This window comes from Eretmochelys imbricata, chromosome 2 (assembly GCF_965152235.1).
Source record: "Eretmochelys imbricata isolate rEreImb1 chromosome 2, rEreImb1.hap1, whole genome shotgun sequence".
NCBI lineage: Eukaryota > Metazoa > Chordata > Testudines > Cheloniidae > Eretmochelys > Eretmochelys imbricata.
Genome location: NC_135573.1, coordinates 2,588,066 through 2,608,293, shown reverse-complemented (window position 1 = coordinate 2,608,293; position 20,228 = coordinate 2,588,066). Strand labels below are relative to the sequence as shown.

General features: G+C 51.5%; 1 protein-coding gene and 1 long non-coding RNA gene across 3 annotated transcripts in view; one reads left to right on the top strand and one right to left on the bottom strand.

The window, feature by feature from the left end:
- The window catches only part of LOC144260832 (casein kinase II subunit alpha-like), a 61,294-nt gene extending 48,585 nt beyond the window's left edge, over positions 1-12,709 (bottom strand). Inside the window, exons 1-2 of one of the 2 annotated variants that reach the window (XM_077809638.1) lie at positions 12,564-12,709; positions 8,690-8,945 (exon numbers count right to left, since the gene is read on the bottom strand). The gene's annotated coding sequence lies outside the window, so the exon portion shown is untranslated. The remainder of the gene's footprint in view (positions 1-8,689; positions 8,946-12,563) is intronic. The other variant, XM_077809637.1, reaches the window with a different exon arrangement.
- Positions 12,710-12,782: 73 nt separating this feature from the next.
- On the top strand, positions 12,783-19,815 carry LOC144260241 (uncharacterized). Its single transcript, XR_013345003.1, has 3 exons — positions 12,783-12,832; positions 15,650-15,951; positions 18,862-19,815. It is a non-coding gene; the product is annotated as an uncharacterized LOC144260241 (long non-coding RNA).
- The last annotated feature ends 413 nt before the right edge of the window (positions 19,816-20,228 follow it).

Here is a 20,228-nt window from a genome sequence, read left to right as displayed (position 1 = left end):
TAGAAAGCTGGCTAGATTGTCGGGCTCAATGGGTAGTGATCAATGGCTCCATGTCTAGTTTGTAGCTGGTATCAAGCAGAGTGCCCTACAGACTTCTCCCTTTCTGATTTCTACGAGTACAATGAATTCTGCTGGGACCATCTGCTCCAACCAGAAAAACAAAGGGAAACAAAGGTGTCTTTCTACTCGTTGGTATGCCAGGAGCGTCGTACTAGGGGAACTTGGGTTGGACGTTGCTGGACAGCATGTACAATTCCAATTTAAGGCTCATGAACTGAAGGCACTTGGTCCATAAACTTTACAAGAATGTTCTCTTGTGTGAAAACAGAGCAGACCAGCTTCCTGTGTAAGCCAGAGGCTGTCCTCAGAGGAAGGGCTGACAAGGCAAGGGGAAGGTTATAATTCTTAGTTATCATTAAGATGCATGGTCAAAAAGACCTCACCAACTTCTACAGTGCAGCCACAGTTTCCCTCACATTCATTAATCTTAGGTACTTATATGGCCCCGATTATCATAGTATCTAAGCGCCTCACACACATGAACATATTTATTCTCACACACACCCTGTTAGACAGGGCAGGGCTAACTCTCACATTTTACAAATAGGAAACTGAGGCACAGAAAAACTAAGTGACTTGCCCAAGATCACAGAGGAAGTCCGGACACTGAACCCAGGTCTCCAGAGTCGCAGGTTAGCTTCCCTCACATTTCAAATTAACCTCAGGTCCATGGGGACCAGCAAGTACTACCCCTTATATAAGGGTGTAACTGGATCTCCCATGTCACGTAAGAAGATTCCATGTTCTCGCACTCTGTCTTCCCTGTTGTATAGAGTTAAACTACAAGAGGGGGTGGGGGATGGCCTACCTCTTGGTCTTTTGCCAGGAGACTGAGCCCACCAGATGACCGGATTGGAAGCACCATTAAGTGCAAGAGGGGCCTGGCAAGACTCAGATGCTGAGCAAAACTGCAGCAGCTTAACTCATTGAGAAAATGAGCCGTACACCATTGGGGCATGAGCCACTCCCATTCAAACTATAAGGGGAAGGAGAAATTTAAGAGACCCTCACTGAGATGGTGGGACTGAAATCCTAATGCTGGCCTTCCGTGAGCTTAGCAAATGGACAGTGTGGTGGTATAAGATAGCCAAGAAAGCTGGAGTTGTATTTCACTGAGGATACATGCTCTGTCAGACCCAGAGTAGTCTATCCTCCACCAGGAACTCATGCCGGATTGCTCCCTATAGTGTAATTAATCAGTGTCTTTCCCCAAATCAATGTTTCCAATCCCAAGACCTCTGCAGGTTCTCCCATGCTGCTAATCAGAGGGAACAGGTTTCAAAGAGCAAGGAGTAGAAAGGCTGAAGTGCACAGGGGTAGAGGTAAGAGGAGTCCTTTAGGAGTCCTTTTCCCTGAACTTTGAGAACCCCATCTCTCAGGACTACTGCTACAAAAGAGCCTGTTGGGATGGGGTGGGGCGGGGGGTGGGTCCTCATGTTTATTTTCTCTCCTTCAAGCAGCAGGTCAAGCTTAGCAGGATGTGGAATGCCCTGGGAAAAGGGGCTGCAACATACACAGACTGATACCTGCATCTGATGAGCATATATGTAGTTGTAAACTTCATCCTCTCTGCCTTGAAGGTCAACAAAGGGTGATGATCTTCTGGTGACCTAGCATCAATCGTCAAACAAGTTCTCTAACGGTGACACCGGATTCCTTCTGGGCCCCAACACCAGGGCAACAGAAGACTCAAGCATTGTTCATAATTTCTAGATTGTTGGGCAACACTAACCAGTACAAGTGCTGTGAACCTTACACATTTTTTCGCCCTGGCCAGCTGCCTCTCAGCTGGCCAGTCCTCCACAGTTCACAGCTGAGAGATGCCAAATCAAAGGGTTAGAATTTAGATCATTACTGGAACTACTCTGGACTGTGAATCACCGTATAAAACCAGAATGCTTCCAGTCAGCTCCAGAACCTCACCCCTCTCAAACAATACAGCTACCAACCTACTTCTCAGAGAGTCACTTGTATCCAAAACAGCCCCTCAGAACACCAAGACCCAAACAATAGACACAGGCCTGACAACAACACTTTTCTTCTCTGAACTCAGCCCATTTACACAACTGAAACCTTGAAACCACTATAAAAGAACCCAAACCATGAGCTGCCACTGTAACCCATGCCCTTGGCTAGTGAAAGAGACTCAAGACTATCTGAGATTCTTAACAATGAAGTTTTCTTTCACTTTTGGAGAAGTAGCTCTGGATAGTTTTAAGTCACCAAGAAAAATATTCTCTGAAGCCCTGTTTTTTTTTCTTATTTCAGCTCCACCAACAAGGAATCATACTTAGATTTCAAATAATTGCAGTTTAAACATTTTAGTATTCCTCCCTTTGAAAACTGCCTCTTGGGTGAGCTAATGTCAAAACCTTGCTACAGTTCACACGTTGTGGTATAATGTGATTTCACTGAGCGCACAGACAAAAACATCAGACAGTGAAACATATACAATATCTCCCTTTTGAAATATTTGTAAGTATTTTAATCTCAACAAGTCCTTAATTGATTCAAGATGTTCAGAAAACAGTCGTGGTGGCAATGAGACTTCACTGTAAGTCTTTGAAAGCTTGAGGAATTCTATGGTTCTTGTGGGGGAGATTACAAGGGGGATCAAAATCAGCCTTATAAAGGGGCAGTGGTGGCAATCAAGGGCCCTGATTCTGCACTGCGATGCCCACAGACAGAGCTCTGGTGGGCACAGAACCCAACGATACAGCACCTCCTACACCATGCTGAGGCATTGAGAGCCAGTAGCTGTAGGGGAAAGTACCGCAACACGGGAGTTTGGACTGGTAGCTCAAGTCAGGATTCCTAAAGGCATTCCTAGCTCTGCCACCAACTCCAACTGTGACCTCGGATGCCTCAGTTTCCTCATCTGTAAAACGGGGATAATGATAGTTACCCACCTCACAGAGATGTTTTAACAAGTCACAAGGGAATGTTTGCAAAGGAGTTTGAGACCCTGCACAGAAATGAATATAGATTGTGATTTACAGTTGTAACTGGTGCAGAGCCAAAAAGCCTCCCTCAGGGATCAGGGCTTACAGTGCTAGGCGTGGTGCTCAGACAGAGCAACGAAGACAGGTATCAACCTGGAGTAATGTTGCAGTACAATCCTCTTCGGGGGGCTGCACAGAAAGTAAAATGACTTGTGCCCTTTATGATCCTCAAAGAAGAAACGAAAGTCAATGCTGCATATTTTTTCCGCTTGTTATTTTCCATTGGAAATTCATGTCTCATCTGCCCCTTTCCCCTTAGAGCAGAGGTTCTCAAACTGTGCTCCGTGGATCACCAGTGGGCCACAAGCTCCATTCAGGTGGTTCACGGATAGTTCCATCTAAGGTGCACGCCTGGGCAGCTGCACACGAGAGAATGGCGGGCCACCCACCTAATTAGTGGAGCTGCGAAGGCCTGGCTCCACTAATTAGGTGCCTGCACCCCGGAGAAGACGCACATGTAAGGTGAGATGGTGGCCTTGGGGGGATTGGTGGGGCGGGCAGGGGCAGTGGGGTGAGAAGAGGGGTTGGGGGCCAAAGAGACGACTTTCCCCTGCTCCAGGGTTGCGGCTACCAGGGAGAAAAAGCCCTCCTTCCCAGCCCCAGCTCAGGGGCTGCTGCGGCAGGGGAGAGAGGGCACATCTGTTGCATTAGAAAGGTAGGGCTACGGATATTAAAGTAGTTGTGTGCTTGTATCTCTAGAACAAAAAAAGTTAATTATTATTAAGGTTTTTTAATATAGCACTTTCATCCAAAGCGCTTTACAATAGTTAGCTCATGGTACAAACAACATTTGGAAAGATCATTAAGTGGTCCGCTGAGCAATTTTCAAATGGTCCGCAAAAGAAAAAGTTTGAGAACCACTGCCCTAGAAGATTCTGTGAAGGTCTAGGAAACTGATAAAATTACACCAGCGAGGCCATCCAGTTAAACCTGAATGGGGAAGTGATTTTTGTTCAGTGCTGCCTCAAGCTCTGCCCCTTTGTCCATCTACGTTAACACCGATTAATAAGCTCCTCTCTCAACGCTTGGCTTTGTTAAAGATTCAACAGCCCCAAAAGTCCGCCAGAAGAACTAGGTATCAAAACACTTGGACATTCCAGATATTTCTAAAGTTAAAAAAATACAAACCCTAGAAAAACATTTTTAAAAACCCTTTCAGGCATTCTCTACACATTATGAAAGCCCAGTTGAGTGGCCACCTTTAATTGAGATTTCAACCAAGGACACTCCACTTGCCACAATAAATATTAAAAATAAATAAGAACATAAGAACAACCAGACTGGGTCAGACCAAAGGTCCATCTAGTCAGGTATCCTGTCTTCCGACAGTGGCCAATGCCAGGTGTCCCAGAAAGAATGGACAGAACAGGGAATCATCAAGTGATCCATTCCGTCGCCCATTCCCAGCTTCTGACAAACAGAGCCTAGGGACACAATCCCTGCCCATCCTAGCTAATAGCCATTAATGGACCTATCCCCCGTGAATGTATCTAGCTCTTTTTTGAATGCTGTTACCGTTTTGGCCTTCACAACATCCTCTGGCAAGGAGTTCCACGGGTTGTGTGAAGAAATACTTCCTTTTTTTCTTTTAAACCTGCTGCCTATTAATTTCATTGGGTGACCCCTAGTTCTTGTGTTATGAGAAGAAGTAAATAACACTTCCTTATTTACTTTCTCTACACCACTTATGATTTTATAGACCTCTAGCATATCCCCCCCTTATTTGCCTCTTTTCCAAGCTGAAAAGTCCCAGTCTTATTAATCTCCCCTCGTATGGAAGCTGTTCCAGACCCCTAATCATTTCTGTTGCCATTTTCTGAACCTTTTCCAATTCCAGTATATCTTTTTTGAGACGGGGCAACCACATCAGCACGCAGTATTCAAGGTATGGGTGTACCATGGATTTATATAGAGGCAATAGGATATTTTCTGTCTTCTTACCTATCCCTTTCTTAATGAGTCCCAACAGTTCATTTTTTGACTGCCGCTGCCCATTGAATGGATGTTTTCAGAGAACTATCCACAATGACTCCAAGATCTCTTTCTTGAGTGGTAACAGCTAATTTAGACCCCATCATTGTATATGTATAGTTGGGATGATGCTTTCCAATGTGCATTACTTTGCATTTATCAACATTGAATTTCATCTGCCATTTGGTTGCCCAATCACCCAGTTTTGTGAGATCCCTTTGCAGCTCTTCGCAGGCTGCCTGGGACTTAAGTATCTTGAGTAGTTTTGTATCATCTGCAAATTTTTTCACCTCACTGTTTACCCTAAATTCAGGTATAATAATCAAATTGATATTTTATAGCCCTGGAATTCAGAATCTCCCACCTATGTCAAGTCCTGTTACACACAGATTCAGAGATTCAGAGATGTTAGCAACAAGAAGAAAGTTAAGGAAAGTGTGGGCCCCTTACTGAATGAGAGAGGCAACCTAGTGACAGAGGATGTGGAAAAAGCTAATGTACTCAATGCTTTTTTTGCCTCTGTCTTCACTAACAAGGTCAGCTCCCAGACTGCTGCACTGGGCAGCACAGCATGGGGAGGAGGTGACCAGCCCTCTGTGAAGAAAGAAGTGGTTCGGGACTATTTAGAAAAGCTGGACGTGCTCAAGTCCATGGGGCCGGATGCGCTGCATCCGAGAGTGCTAAAGGAATTGGCGGCTGTGATTGCAGAGCGATTGGCCATTATCTTTGAAAACTCATGGCGATCCAAGGAAGTCCCGGACGACTGGAAAAAGGCTAATGTAGTGCCCACCTTTAAAAAAGGAAAGGAGGAGGATCCGGGGAACTACAGAGCAGTCAGCCTCACCTCAGTCCCTGGAAAAATCATGGAGCATGTCCTCAAGGAATCAACTCTGAAGCACTTAGAGGAGAGGAAAGTGATCAGGAACAGTCAGCATGGATTCACCAAGGGAAAGTCATGCCTGACTAACCTGATTGCCTTCTATGATGAGATAACTGGCTCTGTGGATGAGGGGAAAGCAGTGGACATGTTGTTCCTTGACTTTAGCAAAGCTTCTGACACTGTCTCCCACAGTATTCTTGCCAGCAAGTTAAAGAAGTATGGGCTGGATGAATGGACTGTAAGGTGGATAGAAAGCTGGCTAGATTGTCGGGCTCAACGGGTAGTGATCAATGGCTCCATGTCTAGTTGGCAGCCGGTATCAAGTGGAGTGCCCCAAGGGTCGGTCCTCGGGCCGGATTTGTTCAATATCTTCATAAATGATCTGGAGGATGGTGTGGATTGCACCCTCAGCAAGTTTGCAGATGACACTAAACTGGGAGGAGAGGTAGATACACTGGAGGGTAGGGATAGGATACAGAGGGACCTAGACAAATTAGAGGACTGGGCCAAAAGAAATCGGATGAGGTACAACAAGTACAAGTGCAGAATCCTGCACTTAGGACGGAAGAACCCAATGCACAGCTACAGACTAGGGACCGAATGGCTTGGCGGCAGTTCTGCAGAAAAGAACCTAGGGGTTACAGTGGACGAGAAGTTGGATAGGAGTCAACAGTGTGCCCTTGTTGCCAAGAAGGCCAATGGCATTTTGGGATGTATATGTAGGGGCATTGCCAGCAGATCGAGGGACGTGATCGTTCCTCTCTATTCGACATTGGTGAGGCCTCATCTGGAGTACTGTGTCCAGTTTTGGGCCCCATGCTACAAGAAGGATGTGGAAAAATTGGAAAACGTCCAGCAGAGGGCAACAAAAATGATTAGGGGACTGGAACGCATGACTTATGAGGAGAGGCTGAGGGAACTGGGATTGTTTAGTCTGCGGAAGAGAATAATGAGGGGGGATTTGATAGCTGCTTTCAGCTACCTGAAAGGGGGTTCCAAAGAGGATGGAGCTCGGCTGTTCTCAGTGGTAGCAGATGACAGAACGAGGAGTAATGGTCTCAAGTTGCAGTGGGGGAGGTTTAGGTTGGATATTAGGAAAAACTTTTTCACTAGGAGGGTGGTGAAGCACTGGAATGGGTTCCCTAGGGAGGTGGTGGAATCTCCTTCCATAGATATTTTTAAGGTCAGGCTTGACAAAGCTCTGGTTGGGATGATTTAGTTGGGGCTTGGTCCTGCTTTGAGCACGGGATTGGACTAGATGACCTCCTGAGGTCCCTTCCAACCCTGATATTCTATGATTCCAAGGCCAGAGGAACCATTGTGATCATGTAGTCTGACCTCCTGTATATCACAGACCATAGAACTTCCCCCAAAAAATTCCAATAGCAGATCTTTTAGAAAAACCATCCAATCTTGATTTAAAAATGGCTAGTGACAGAGAATCCACCATGACTCTTGGTAAGTTGGTCCAATGATTAATTACCCTGTCAAAAATTTACACCTTATTTCCAGTCTGAATTTGTCTAGCTTCAACTTCCAGCCATTGGATGTTAGACCTTTCTCTGCTAGACTGAAGAGCCCATTGTTAAATATTTGTTTCCCAGGTAGGTGCTTACAGAGTGTAATCAAGCCATCCTTTAACCTTCTCTTTGTTAAGCTAAATAGATTGAGCATGTTGAGTTTATCACTGTAAGGCAAGTTTTCTAATCTTTTAATCATTCTCGGGGCTCTTCTCTGACCCCCTCCAGTTTATCATAATCCTTCTTAAACTGTGGGCACCAGACCTGGACTCAGGATTCCTGCAGCGGTCACACCAGGGCCAAATACAGAGGTAAAATAACCTCTCTGCTCACACTCAAAATTCCCGTTGATGCATCATCTAGCATGACTCGCCATAGGCGTCCTTCTTAAGTGAAAGCTTTGCAACTATGGCCCTGATTAAGTAGCAGCCGTTGCCATTCAGCAGCAAGAAGCCCAACTGGTTCCATGGGAACAGCCTTTTGATATGAGGCATAATTAATTATAAAAGGGAAAACAAACTTGTGGCGCAAGCCTGTGACACAGACAAGTGAAGACGAGAGAAGTTCAGCAGGATCTGCTCCTTCACATACCCTCTCTCTATTTCCTCAGGAAAGCTATGCCTTCCTCTTTGGCTTCTTATCCATCACACATTCACTATGGTATTCGGGCTGCATCGACACTGACCCACGTCTCGTCTTCAGTGAGGGGGCTGGGGACTGACTAAGTTTCCCAGCTACAGTGACTGAGGCAGAGAGAGACTGAAACACCTGTCCAAAGTCACAGCCTGACTGCAGGGCACAGCCCAAAGGGGGACAGGCCGCTGCAGTGCAGTGACAACAGCATGTTGGTCACAGTGCACTCGCACTTCTTGTGTGAGCAGAAGAACAAGGTGAAGCTGCCTAAGTATTCCACTTCTTGGCTGCTCCCCTCACACCTGGAGAGAAGCAGCCATGTTAGGGAGAAGGAGGTGGGAGCAACTCAGGAACAGCGCATAAGCAAATCGTGTAGGGGTCCCAGGACAGGGATAGCAGGGGGACTGCAGGTAAGGAGTGAGAAACTTGGCACACCTGGGGGAGCATCCCAGGACTGGCAAAACACTTCCATACATATTACAACCTGTAACAGTATCAACTCTCCACCCCAGGTCAGACAGGTCACAGTCTTAGACTCACTTTCCCTTTGAAAGGACGCTGGTAGAACATGGCCCAGGTCATTGACATTGATTTCATATTCTCCAGGAACAGAAAGTTATTACCTTGAACCTTGGTTAATCTATAGCCCAGATACTGCCTTGAGCTGTCCTGGGAGAGGCAGAGAAAGGCGTGAGCTGCATTCCAGACAGGTGGGGAGGCCAGCTGGGCCGGGCAGAGCTCGCTGCAGCAATCCGCTCAAGAGGAAAGGGAAAGTGCTTCCACGTCGCAGCTATCCGTGGTTTCCATCCATCGGCACAGAGAAAAGTGATGCGCTGCAGGGCCTCCCAAGAGCCAGGGGCTCACAGCATTGCCCTGTTCCTAAAAAACAGCAGCAACAGGCATTTCCATAGCACCCTCCACCAGCAATCCCCAAGGGCGGGGCAAACACATACACAGGAATCAGAGCAGCCCTGACATGCAGCTACCTCGCCAGCGGGACACGGCAGCTGTTTAGCAGCACATAGCAACAGTGCCCAGCAATTTACAACAGATAGTAAAGGAGAATTCCATAACCAGTTGAAATCAGAGGGGAAATTTTAGGGAGGCAAAATTAAATTACTTAAATTGAATTTTGCAGGTGATACTGAGGTGAATAAGCTGGGTTTTTGAGGAAAGTACCATCATACCTTTAATATCCACAAATGGTCAAGCCCTTGATTTGACACCTTATCCACAAGCTAGCACTTCCATCAGCCTCCTAAATCTTCACTAGGCGTTGGGGTCAATCCTGACTTGGAATAGAGCATCCTCTGCTGAGTCACACAGCCCCTCCCTGCAGCATAACATCCCGTAGTACCACAATGGGGTATGAACGTTATTCCTGACTAGAGGAAGAAAGAGAACCCCTTTTGAGAGAACCTTCTCCATTACCAACACCACCTCTGGCACCACCTAGATGTTTCTCGGAGATCTCCATTCCAAGCACTGATCAGGCCGGACTCTCCTTTGCTTGCAGGAGCAAATGTGTTGGAGTGGTTTCAAGCGCATGCACAGAAAGCAGATTTCACTGAAAGCAAGTCTGCTTAAGACAAACATTAATAGAGTAGGGGAAGCGACAGGTGACGTTACAGCTAGAAAGCCTGTAGGCTTTAGATGTCCAAAGTCACACACCCATAAGTGCCTTGCACACTTACAGGACTAGAGAAATAATCCAGCAATAGACCCATCTAATACAACACAATCCACGATAAACTAGAGAGGGAAAACTCTGAGCCCCAGAACAGAAATCCACTGAGCCAGTATTCTTTCACTACACTGGAATTAAGCTTTGTTTATTCTGTCCATAGAATCACAGAAATGTCAGGCTGGAAAAGATCTTGAGAGGTCATTACATCCACGTCCTGCACTGAGGCAGGACCAAGTAAACCTAGACCATCCCTGACAGGTGTTTGTCCAGCCTGTTCTTAAATGATTGGGATTCCTCAATTTCCCTTGGAAGCCTATTCCAGAACTTAGCTGCCCTTCTAGTTAGAAAGTTTTTCCTAATATCTAATCTAAATCTCCCTTGCTGCAGATTAAAACCATTACTTCTTATCTTTCCTTCAGTGGCCATGGAAAACAACTGATCACCATCCTCTTTACAGAAACCCTTAACATATTTGAAGACTCATCAGGTCCCGCTGAGTCTTCCTCTCTCAAGACTAAACATGCCCAGTTTTTAACCTTTCCTCACAGGTCAGGTTTTCTAAACCTTTGATCATTGTTGTTGCTCTTCTCTGCACTCTCCACTTTATTCACATCTGGTGCCCAGAACTGGATACAGTACTTCAGTGGAGGCCTTCCTCAGTACCGAGTAGAGCAGGACAATTACTCCCCACATCTTACCTATGACACTCCTGTCATTAAGCCCCAGAACGGTATTAGCCTTTTTTGCAATTGCATCCCATTGACGACTCATATTCGTTTTGTGATCCAGTAGAACTGCCAGATGCTTTTCAGCAGTACTACTGCCTAGACAGTCAGTCCCTGTTTTGTAGTTGTGCATTTGATTTTTCCTTCCTGAGTGCAGTACTTTGCACTTGTCTTTGCTGAATTTCATCTTGTTGATTTCAGACCATCTCCACTTTGTCAAGGTCATTTTGAATACTAATCTTGTCCTCCAAAGTGTTTGCAACCCCTCCCATTTTGGTGTCATCCACAAATGTCCATGTCTACTTTTAACGACAGGGGGTAGCCAAACGTCACACATTCTCAAGCTGCAATAGCCACTCGCCAGAGGCCCAGGAGTCCAACAGGCCTGCAGTAAAACAAAGAAGCCCGTGGAGCCTGAAAGCCCGAGCACACAGCGAGGCCTGGAACACTCGTATCAACATGGAGCACAGCATGCTGGGAGCTATAGCATCCAAGGGCTGCTGCTTGGGGCCTCACTTAGCACATGAGTGACGCTTTTGGATTCTGATTAAAACCCCGGCTACCAAGCGGGCTTGCCTGGGACTGACAGCTGGGAATGAGGCCGTATGATGGTAGGAGTCACGGGTAGAGCTGGGAAATGTGTCCTCCACGAAAAACTAGGCCAGTCCTTTGAGATCATGAAAGCCCCTTCCAGCAAGGCCAGAGAGGAGATCCCCCCGCTATCCCAGCAGCACCAACAGAAGAGAGGCATGGGTAGAGAGGATGTTCTCGAACACTGACCACCTTCCACAACAGCAGCAGGAAGGAAGGGCAAACAAGATCTTCCCTCTGGTGTCCGGGGGGTGGTGTGGAGTGTGGCAGGGAACACAGGGAGACGGGAATCTGCCCCAACACTATCTCACCTCTCCACTCTCATCAACCGCCTTCCCCACAACCACCAGGGGGATACGCCCAGTTCAAACCACCCCCTTCCCACACCAGCACCAGGAGGACTGGGGCAGGGGACACCCCCCCACACCAACCCTTGCCCTGAGGGTGGGAAGTGGGGGTATACAGAGGGGAGCTCCCCTCACGCTGCCCCTCTTCCTCACAGCACCAGTGGGTAATACAGCCTGGGAAAACTTTCTCCACACTAGATCAGCACCCCATAGCACCAGGGAGGATCGGGGGGGGGAGGGTTCCCCACACTCTGGTTACCACCCCTATGGCACTGGGGTGACAGCGGAAACTTCCCCTCACACTGCACCCTCCCTCCACAGCACTGGAGAAATGGGGGAAACCTGCCTATGATGCTGTTGGAGGAGGGGCAGCATTGAGTGTGATCTGGGGGGAACCTCCCCTCCCCCCACAGCCCCAGGGGCAGATCCGGGGGAACCTCCCCTCCCGCCCCCCACAGCCCCGGGGGCAGATCTGGGGGGGGAACCTCCCCCCTTGCCCCCACACACCCCGGGGGCAGATCGGGGGGGGGAACCTCCTCTCCCGCCCCCCACAGCCCCAGGGGCAGATCCGGGGGGGGGACCGCCCCCCACAGCCCCAGGGGCAGATCCGGGGGGGGGACCGCCCCCCACAGCCCCAGGGGCAGATCCGGGGGGGGGACCGCCCCCCACAGCCCCAGGGGCAGATCCGGGGGGCGGGACCGCCCCCCACAGCCCCAGGGGCAGATCTGGGGGGGAACCTCCCCCCCCACACCCCGGGGGCAGATCCGGGGGGGGGAACCTCCCCCCTGCCCCCCCACACCCCGGGGGCAGATCCGGGGGGGAACCTCCCCTCCCGCCCCCACAGCCCGGGGGCAGATCGGCGGGGGGAACCTCCCCCCTTCCCCCCCACACCCCGGGGGCAGATCCGGGGGGGGAACCTCCCCTCCCACCCCCCACAGCCCCAGGGGCAGATCTGGGGGGGGAACCTCCCCCCCACACCCCGGGGGCAGATCCGGGGGGGGGAACCTCCCCTCCCGCCCCCCACAGCCCCAGGGGCAGATCCGGGGGGGGACCTCCCCTCCTGCCCCCCACTCCCCGGGGGCAGATCCGGGGGGGACCCCCGGTGGGTTCCCCGCGCTCCGGGCGGAGGCCACAGCCGGCTCCTCACCTGGCCGGGCGGCGGGGGGCGGCGCGGGGGGGGTCTCTCCCCGCTCCTGTCGCGGGGGGGGGGCTGCCCGACCCCGGCCCGCTGGGGGTGACAATATGGCGGCCGGCGCTCCCGGGCAGCGGCGCCGTCGGAGCGGGACGGGAGCAGCAGCTGCCGGGCCGGGCCGGGCCGCCAGAGGGCGCTAGGGCCTCGCTCGCGGCCACTTCCGCATCCCGCCGGCCCGCACCATAGAGAGCGGGGGAGAGACGGCGCCGGGCCGCGGCCGCCTGGTACGTCATGGGACCATAGAGCGTTGGGCCGCGGGCCCCGCGCCCGCCGCTGTCAGGGGCTCCCCCCCACTGCTCCCTAGTGCTGGGCGGGGGCATTGGGTCAGCCCCCAATGAGGGGGGTGCCCCCTCCTGAACCCCCTTCCTCCCACTGCTCCCTAGTGCTGGGCTGGGGCATGGGGTCAGCCCCCAATGAGGGGGGTGCCCCCTCCTGAACCCCCTTCCTCCCACTGCTCCCTAGTGCTGGGCGGGGGCACTGGGTCAGCCCCCAATGAGGGGGGTTCCCCCTACTGAACCCCCATCCCCCCACTGCTCCCTAGTGCTGGGCGGGGGCATTGGGTCAGCCCCCAATGAGGGGGGTGCCCCCTCCTGAACCCCCTTCCTCCCACTGCTCCCTAGTGCTGGGCTGGGGCATGGGGTCAGCCCCCAATGAGGGGGGTGCCCCCTACTGAACCCCCTTCCCCCCACTGCTCCCTTCTGCTGGGCTGGGGCATTGGGTCAGCGCTCAATGAGGGGGTGCCCCTACTGAACCCCATCCCCCCACTGCTCCCTAGTGCTGGGCTGGGGCATGGGGTCAGCCCTGACTGGGGGGGCTGCCCCCTACTGAACCCCTTTCTCCTTCAAAATCTCCTCAGGCAAGGAGTTCCACAGGTTGAACTGTGTGCTGTGTGAAGAACTTCCTTTTATTTGTTTTAAACTTGCTGCCCATTAATTTCATTTGGTGGCCCTTAGTTCTTGTGTTATGGGAAAGTAAATAGCTTTTCCGTATTCGCTTTCTCCGCACCACTCATGATTTTATAGACCTCTAACATATCCCCCCTTAGTCTCCTCTTTTCCAAGCTGAAAAGTCCTAGCCTCTTTAATCTCTCTTCATATGGGACCTGTTCCAAACCCCTCATCATTTTAGTTGCCCTTCTTTGAACCTTTTCTAATGCCAGTATATCTTGTTTGAGATGAGGGGACCACATCTGTATTCAGTATTCAAGATGTGGGCGTACCATGGATTTATATAAGGGCAATAAGATATTCTCCATCTTATTCTCTATCCCTTTTTTAATGATTTCTAACATCCCATTTGCTTTTTTGACTGCTGCTGCACAGTGCGTGGATGTCTTCAGAGAACTATCCACGATGACTCCAAGATCTTTCTCTTGATTAGTTGTAGCTAAATTAGCCTTCATCATATTGTATGTGTAGTTGGGGTTATTTTTTCCAGTGTGCATTAATTTACATTTATCCACTTTAAATTTCATTTGCCATTTTGTTGCCCAATCACTTAGTTTTGTGAGATCTTTTTGAAGTTCTCCACAGTCTGCTTTGGTCTTAACTATCTTGAGCAGTTTAGTATCATCTGCAAATTTTGCCACCTCACTGTTTACCCCTTTCTCCAGATCATTCCCTCCTCTTGTTTGTTATGCTCACTTTTTCTGTCTTGTTTCAAGTCAGGCTGTAAGCTGTTTTGAGCAGACTCCATCTGTGACTTCCTGTGGGTGTGCAGTGCACCCAGTCCTAGATGGCCCTATGCTAACTGTGATAACGTGTTTTACACAGTATAAATAATAATCCTTTATAATCCAACCTGGAATTGGTTTAGAATTATGATAACCCCTTAAATTAGATCACAACTAGAAGAACAACAAGCGCTCCATAAATTCAGTGTGAAACTATGTAAATCTGGGGATTAAAACATATTTTGATATCCTCTTCTCTTGAGTTCAGCGGGCTTCTCCCTTCACTTGGTCATAATCCAGCAGGAATTCCATAGAGGCTCAGATTCCTTCTGCACCTATGAGGGTGGGAGAAAATGAAAATGAGGGAAGTAAATCTTCACAGGTTTGGCAAGAAATGCACAAGTTTAGATGCACCCTTTACAAAATGGCAGACTGGGATGGACAACACAAATAGACTGGGACACAAACCATAAATCAGATTTGACACACCTGATGGTGTTTCAGGGAACTGGGGGAGGAGGGAGCAGACCAAGTGAGCCAGGGGTTTGAGCTGGGATATGCAGGCCGGTGAAGTGGGAGGGGGCAGGAGACTGAAGCTATGCAGGAGGTCTGGGGTCAGGTAGAGCAGGGTTGTGAGGGAGGCCTGGGATGTGGGAGAGCACAACAGCTCTGCGCTACGGTCTCAGGACTCAACAGGCTTGGCTGGCCCTGCTGCCTTGATTCCCCACCGGACTGAAGCAGCAGGACGATGGGGAGCTCTTGAAGTGCCCATGCTGGCTCCTCCAGTGCTGCTGCCATGATAGCAATGACGCAGGGAAGCGGAGTGTCTGGGCGCTGGTGCCTGGAGGGCTCCTCACTGCACTACTTCCCCCATGTGACAGACCAATGCCTCCCTGCAGACGTACTGGCCACCCACCCCATGATATCCCCACATAGCCAAACAACCACTCTCCCCTGCTAATCTCCCTGTACTCTTCCATGGCTGTTCTCCCTTCTGGATCCCCCTAGAGCCATTTCCCCCACCCCCAGGCACCCTATAACCTCACACACACCTCCCAAGCTTTCCCCACTGTGCTGTCCCCCTGGGAGCAGGGTGATGACTGGAGTGTGGGGGAATATGGGAAATCTGCGGAGGTGGGGGCAGAGGCTAGGGAATGCAGGTCAGATGTGGGAGTTTAGTGCTTCTGTTGCTGCCTCAGCTCCCCCTTGCACCAAGACAGCAGCAGTGTGAGTAAAGGGGTTCACATTTTCAAAGGGGTTCACAAATTGATGGACCTCAGTTTTTGGGAGCCCAGCTTGAGATACCATGGACCTAGTTTTCAGAGGTGCTGAGCACCCACCAAATAAGTGAACATTTTTGAAAATGCAGGTCTAAGGGACGGTCCTCCTGCAGCCAAGAGTCTCCTGGTGCCAAAGAAGTTTACACTTTGAACCAGAGATGGAGGGGTTTTCCCCCTGCAGATCGAAAGGGTCTCCAGTACAAGGAAGGATTCCCACACAGGGAGAAGACCTCTAGACTTGAGGCAAGAGTCTTTTCTGGCACTGAACTGCATCCAACAGCAAAACACATCCTAGGATGGGAAATGTACGCTGAATAGCAGGAAATGCGGCCAGGGATATGAACTCAGCTTTGGAGCAGGCTCCCAAGGGGCCAGGCAAGAGCCCCATCAGGTGAGACATTTAAAACTAGAACGGAAATAGTGGTAGAAAATGTACAATCGGGGGCAGTACAGTTGTACCCTGTCTCTGCGGATGGGCTGGGACCTAGTAGGACCTTTTCATCCCTAACTTCCATTAGCCAATGGGAAGCCCCTTTGGGCAGTGGCAGTGAGAGAGGAGAGTAGCTGCAAAATTGATGGGGTGGAAGGCCCCTTAATCCCAGTGTTGCAGGGAGGCAGAGGTGTCTATGCTCCAGTCCTGATGGAGTGGAGAGGGCAGGTGCTGAAAAAATAGAAATATCCAACGCAAATATTGGGGAAACAGACTTCAGGGAGAGAGGCGCCGGGCAATGCCCCGGGGAGCGCGGACCTGAGCCAAGGCCAAGGAGAGAGGGTCTGGAGCAGGGACCAAACCCAAAGGCCGTTCTCCTCCTGCACCCTGCATGTGCCAGAGACCAGGACTCCACCCCATTAAACTGGTTTCTTTTACGAAGCCCTGAGATGTAACTGCAGCCCAGCGCTGAATCCTCACAAAACAGCGAACAGCCTCTTCGGATAAACAGGCCAGCAGCATCTTGAGACTTGGGCTGGACTTGTCCCAGCCAGTGGATTTTCCCCGGCATGGCTCTGTCTGCCTGGCGCGTACTAAGAGCTGCTGCCTTTCTCCGTGCTCCGCGCAACGCTGCGCGCACTCTGCCCACTCGCACCGAGGCTGGAATCCCATACAACTTCCAGTTTCTGAGGAACAAAATTCAAACTCCGCAGTTCCGCCTCTTGGGTGAGATTCCACACGGCGCCCTCACCATGAGGGCAACAGGCAATGGGCAATGCACACGGGGCAGGAAAATCCAAACTCTTCGTGCACGTTGCTGGGTTCTACATTCAGCCGAAGCTGCTCAGGAAAGAGTTCTGAGCAGTAGGGATGACGGCTCAGTGCAAATACCCGGCCAACGTGCAGCTGCGGCTGTGACCAAAGCAACGCTGGCCCCCTTCCTGCCCAAGCAGCCCCCTGTCTCCAGTTTTGGGCCCCACACTACAAGAAGGATGTGGAAAAATTGGAAAGAGTCCAGCGGAGGGCAACAAAAATGATTAGGGGGCTGGAACACATGACTTATGAGGAGAGGCTGAGGGAACTGGGATTGTTTAGTCTGCGGAAGAGAAGAGTGTGGGGGGATTTGATAACTGCTTTCAACTCCCTGAAAGGGGGTTCCAAAGAGGATGGATCTAGACTGTTCTCACTGGTAGCAGATGACAGAAGGAGGAGTAATGGTCTCAAGTTGCAGTGGGGGCGGTTTAGGTTGGATATTAGGAAAAACTTTTTCACTAGGAAGGTGGTGAAACTCTGGAATGGGTTACCTAGGGACGTGGTGGAATCTCCTTCCTTAGCTATTTTTTAAGGTCAGGCTTGACAAAGCCCTGGCTGGGATGATTTAGTTGGGGCTTGGTCCTGCTTTGAGCAGGGGGTTGGACTAGATGACCTCCAGAGGTCCCTTCCAACCCTAATCTTCTATGATTCTATGAATATCCAGGACTTTGCCAGGCTGCTTCTGTTAGGAGGAGAAATTGATTCTACAAGTCCTGAGGTGGGGGAGGTGCCTGCGCCCCAGTCCCGGAGGTGGGGGGGATTGCAATGGGGGAGGGGCCTGCACCCCAGTCCCGGAGGTGGGGGGGATTGCAATGGGGGAGGGGCCTGCGCCCCAGTCCCGGAGGTGGGGGGGATTGCAATGGGGGAGGGGCCTGCTCCCCAGTCCTGGAAGTGGGGGGGATTGCAGTGGGGGGGGTGCCTGCGCCCCAGTCCCGGAGGTGGGGGGGATTGCAATGGGGGAGGGGCCTGCGCCCCAGTCCCGGAGGTGGGGGGGGATTGCAGTGGGGGAGGTGCCTGCACTCCAGTCCCGGAGGTGGGGGGGATTGCAATGGGGGAGGGGCCTGCACCCCAGTCCTGGAAGTGGGGGGGATTGCAATGGGGGAGGGGCCTGCACCCCAGTCCCGGAGGTGGGGGGGATTGCAATGGGGGAGGGGCCTGCGCCCCAGTCCCGGAGGTGGGGGGATTGCAATGGGGGAGGGGCCTGCACCCCAGTCCCGGAGGTGGGGGGATTGCAATGAGGGGGTGCCTGCGCCCCAGTCCTGGAGGTGGGGGGGATTGCAATGGGGGAGGGGCCTGCACCCCAGTCCCGGAAGTGGGGGGGATTGCAATGGGGGAGGGGCCTGCACCCCAGTCCTGGAAGTGGGGGGGATTGCAGTGGGGGAGGTGCCTGCGCCCCAGTCCCGGAGGTGGGGGGGATTGCAATGGGGGAGGTGCCTGCACCCCAGTCCCGGAGGTGGGGGGGATTGCAATGGGGGAGGTGCCTGCACCCCAGTCCCGGAGGTGGGGGGGATTGCAATGGGGGAGGGGCCTGCACCCCAGTCCCGGAGGTGGGGGGATTGCAATGGGGGGGTGCCTGCGCCCCAGTCCCGGAGGTGGGGGGGATTGCAGTGGGGGAGGTGCCTGCGCCCCGGTTCTGGAGGTGGGGGGGATTGCAATGGGGGAGGGGCCTGCGCCCCGGTTCTGGAGGTGGGGGGGATTGCAATGGGGGAGGGGCCTGCACCCCAGTCCCGGAGGTGGGGGGGATTGCAGTGGGGGAGGTGCCTGCGCCCCGGTTCTGGAGGTGGGGGGATTGCAGTGGGGGAGGGGCCTGCACCCCGGTTCTGGAGGTGGGGGGGATTGCAGTGGGGGAGGGGCCTGCACCCCAGTCCCGGAGGTGGGGGGGATTGCAATGGGGGAGGGGCCTGCGCCTCAGTCCCGGAGGTGGGGGGGATTGCAATGGGGGAGGGGCCTGCGCCCCGGTTCTGGAGGTGGTGGGGATTGAAGTGGGCCTGTGTTATGCAGGAGGTCAGACCAGATGACCACAGCCATGATTTTTAGCCAACAAGCTCTGCCTTCCAGGTCTCACCCTGCACTGTTACACCTTTGAGGGCACTGCCCTGACTTCTGGCCACATGCCGTCGATATTCCCAAGCATTTACTCAACACAGCCTGAAATGAAGGTGTGACAACGCACCCCATATTCTTCACAGAGATATTACGATACGAGTCTGGGATAATTATGATGTATTTTATGCAGGATAGGTCATGTCAGAGACCGTTGGAAAGATTATGATTTACCAAATATGAGTATCCTATTTGTGTGCATGTATCGTTTCTGTATCTGAAGTTAGGAATATTGACTATGAATCTGTATCACAAAATGTGTTTACACCTGGGGAACGCCCACTAGGCAAAAGGCTCTCAGTCTAGATGGCTGGCTGGGAAGGACCCATTCAAATTAATGAACCGTTTGGGAGAACAATAGGCCTTGGAAGATTATTGTCCATGGGGGGTGGGGTAGCCTTCCTGAGGATGCTACTAACGGCCTCTGACTCATGGCTGCTATGACTACAGGGACATGTGATCAGGTCACCTGGTGCTGGTCTCCATCTTGGGATACCAGTGTTTTTCCACTGGCTGGTGTGGGCACCAAGCTTTGAAATAAAGGGTTCCCGCCATATGCAAAAGCTACATAAGGCAGGGGAGTGACATCATCATGGTTCTTCACTGACTCCCCACCCAAAGAGACTCCTGGAAACAGCTGAGGAACAAAGACTGAGCTGGGGGGAAGCTGGACCCAGGCCAGAGGGATTTTAAGCCTGTGACTGGAACACCTGGGGATTCCAAGCTGTGAGTCCGCGTGGCTTGCCCCTTAAGAACGTGCAGCCTGCCGGTATCATTTAGGGTGAGGATCTGCTATTCATAGCCAATCTCTTTAGTATATTAAGCTTAGACTGCATTTTTTTATTTGCTAGGTCATCTGCTTTGATCTGTTTGCTCTCCCTAATAATCACTTAAAATCTATCTTTTGTAGTTAATTTGTTTTTGCTTTGTCAAAAACCTGTGTGTGGGGGAGTCATAACTCGGGGCAGAAAGCTGTTGTATATTCCTCTCCACATTGAGGGAGGGGGCGAATTTCATGAGCTTACACTGTACAGTTCCCTGTTCGGTATAATTTTGGGTTTACACTCCAAAGGGGTGTGTGTGCCTGAGGAGCTGGGAAGTTCCTTAGCTGAAGCCTTCCCATGCAGGGCTGATCACAGTGTCTTTATGTAGCTGCAGCTGGGTGTGTCCCTGCCTGTATGGGTGCTGGAGAGGGCTTGAGAGCTTGTCACAGCAGTACAGTGTAAAAGGAGCCCAGGCTGGTGGGTCAGGGGGCTCAGTGGTACGCAGTTCCAGGGGGCACCCCAGAGAGAACCCGTCACAGAAGGATTTTATTTTAATTT